Below are 3,152 nucleotides of genomic sequence, written 5' to 3' on the forward strand. Positions count from 1 at the left end.
TCTGCCTCCTCCCCTCCTTCACTCCCTTATTCCCTTCCTTCCCTCTCCCCTCCCCCTTTTTTCTTTGAGCCCTCTCTCCCTTCCCCTTTCCCCAACCTTTTTTTCCTCTTGAAGTCTATTTCCCCTTCCCTATTCTCCTCGTCTCTCTGAGCACCCTGCTCTTACTTCCGTTTCTCCTTCCCCTCCTACTTTCCTTTTTAACATCCCCCTGGATAGTCATGTAAATAAATGTGCCTAAACTGGCAGTCTTACTATTTCAATGCAGTGTACATATTATTATTGTATTTATGTTTATCATTACTGTTGTTGAACCTAGTATTATCAGTGATAGTACTTGTATTTTCATCTGTGTAACTATTGATTCGTTTTTATTGTTTCTCAATTGAATTTTGCTTTTCTCATTATTTCATTCAAAATTAGTTGCATTCAAAATGCAGATAATTTTGTAAATGAATTTAAATATCATACAGGCCTAGTTGGTGATGGAAATGTTTTAATGTATACAAGAAACCTAAATTTGGTTTTACACATTGTCCCTTGTTGTTCAATAATGTTTAGATATCAAAGTCAGTCAATAACATAAAAAGAAAAAAAATCACCTGATGTGTTCTCTCTCTTCATATTTTCAAGGCAGATCTTTGCCAACATATTTTCCTTTCATCCTTTTATATATTGTGTATAGTCATGCAATTTGCATATTATTTATTGAGTATCTGACACATCAACATCAAAGGTCATTAGCGCAAACTCAGCAGATATAGCGATAGGATAAGGAATCATTGGTTCATAAGACAATGTTTGTGGATTCCTAGAATGATTAATAGGATAAAGTACTGTGACAAAAAGGTTAAAAATTAGTTAATGATTAGGACAAAACATGTTACATATCAAAGATTGTATGACGTATAGGTTAGTATGGTAGTGAAAAGGTTAAAGAGGGAAGAGCAAACACGGTACAAAGGCCATTCAAGACTGACAAAACCAGCCTTTCATCCTTTTAACATGACTCACACTTTTTGGATGTGGACAGAAAGGGATGAAGAAAAGGAAAATGAAAGTGTGAGGGAAAAAAGACCATGTAAAATTAGTTGATGCAAGGGATAAGGTCCAAGGTAGGATTGATCCCCTACTCTGGGCCTCAGTCTGTCTCCTAAGCACCCTATCATCAATAACTAAGAGCAAGAGATTTGGGAAGGGGGTGGGGTATTTGTAATGGTATTTGATATCTAAGTTTATATTTCTATTACTCATTGTTGTTCAAATTCACTACAATTATAGAAGCAAGTATCTATCTTTACATTCTGTTAACTCATGCAAAATCTCGTCATTTACACTGCACATTGTGTTTATTAATTTTTTTTCTGTTAATCACTGGTAGGTATTTTCAAGCCACTGCTTTTATTTTAGTAGGCTTCAAACTGCCTTAAAATTAGGATACTTCTTTAAAGATCTGTAGACATACCACCCATATAAGACTTTTATAACCCCAGAAATACTAAGCTGAAGCAAAACTTCTATGCAAAGTGAATGATTTCTAAACCAAGACAGACCACTTTCTTCTCAAAGCAAAGAAAGTGAAAAACAATGTTTGAACTTGACTATGAGGAAATAGTTCTTATGTTTTTTTTCCTGAAAGCATTCACTTTCTTAATCTAAAATTACTTGTTTAAATTGAATTATGATAATCAGCAAATTAAGTAAATATACACTGAGATTGAGATACATTCTTAGAATCAAAATAGATACTGCTTAAAGTATATCAAGGTAAAAATTATATTATTCTCTTTAAGCTTTTGATACAAAAGAAATCATATTTAGTAAAAACTATTTATTATCACTTTGAGCAGGTACAGTAACATGATAAACACACATTAACTTATGAGCAATGTAAAAACAAGAGAAACAAAATCCATTTTGATTTTTGAGAGTACTTATATTACTTTGTTTATGTCATCGTACATGTTGAATACCCAAGTCTTTTTCATATATTACCTTGTTGTATGTGCAACTCCTTTACAACACAACTTCTTGCAGAAAGAGTAATTCTGCAGAAACTGAGCAGTTTATTATTTCAGCTATCATAATAATACTTTGTCTACTATATGCTTTTTTAAGAATAAAGCACAAAAATCATTTAACTGAAAAATCATTAAATAAATGTATTTCATTTATGAGAAGCAATGATATTGTTGCAGCCAGTAAGTTAATTGCCCACATACACAGGGTGGGACAATAAGTAACACAAATTTTATACTCCTACTTCTCATCTATAATGCATCTGATTACAAATTGATAAATAACAGGTAACGTGAACATTAAAATGATTGAGATTACTACCATGTATCTTCGCTAACTGTTTATCATACAGCAAAAGTAAAAGAATGAGATAAAATATTGGAAAAAGACAAATATAATACATATTTTAAAATATCACTCATTTACATCTGAATTATGTTCAAAAGCAGATTGGGAGTTTCATTCCATAAGTTACACATACATCTTGGGTAATAGTTTGAGGACGAAACCTCACTTCCTTCTAAAAAGATTAGTTAAATGTGAAAAAAAATATTTATCTGTAAACTATTTTATGTAACTTTATTTTCTCTTGAATATAAAATATGAAACAACTCTGTGTACAGGAACTCATTACTTTACCTATGAGGTATGGAAAATTATAGTCAATTGTTCTTACACATAAAATGCACAAAATACAGCTACTAATTAAAAATAATTCTGAATATGCAAACACAACTTCTGAAATACTTTATTTCTTTGCAAAGAAAAATTAAAGATCTTTCTAAATACTACATCAATCTCTTATCTTCTCACTTACTTGGACAACATGACTTCAAGTGCCATTTCCATGAGCTTTTATAAAACAAAAGGTTCATATCATTTGACTATTCATCTAACTCCACCAAGTAACTGCTTGAAACAGCTTGCAATCATTACTACAGCTTTTATAGTACTAACTAGTGCCTGATACAGGTTTTTGCTTAAACATGCACAGTTATACAATTGCCATACTTATTTTACATTGTACTATTGTGGTCTTCAAAAAAAGTGAGAGTAAGTGACAAATGTAATGAAGAAAGGGGCTTCTAAACAAAACTGCTAAACAGCTTAACATATAAACACACAATAAGTTATTA

General features: G+C 31.5%; 1 protein-coding gene across 6 annotated transcripts in view; it reads right to left on the reverse strand.

Annotated features, from left to right (window-relative positions):
- Nucleotides 1-1,813: 1,813 nt before the first annotated feature.
- LOC113800514 (protein dpy-30 homolog) overlaps nt 1,814-3,152 on the reverse strand; it is a 6,959-nt gene continuing 5,620 nt past the window's right edge. For all 6 annotated transcript variants that reach the window (XM_027351292.2, XM_027351290.2, XM_070123438.1 and 3 more), the window contains exon 4: nt 1,814-3,152. This exon is cut by the window's right edge and continues 395 nt beyond it. The gene's annotated coding sequence lies outside the window, so the exon portion shown is untranslated.

Source organism: Penaeus vannamei, chromosome 7 (genome assembly GCF_042767895.1).
Source record: "Penaeus vannamei isolate JL-2024 chromosome 7, ASM4276789v1, whole genome shotgun sequence".
NCBI lineage: Eukaryota > Metazoa > Arthropoda > Malacostraca > Decapoda > Penaeidae > Penaeus > Penaeus vannamei.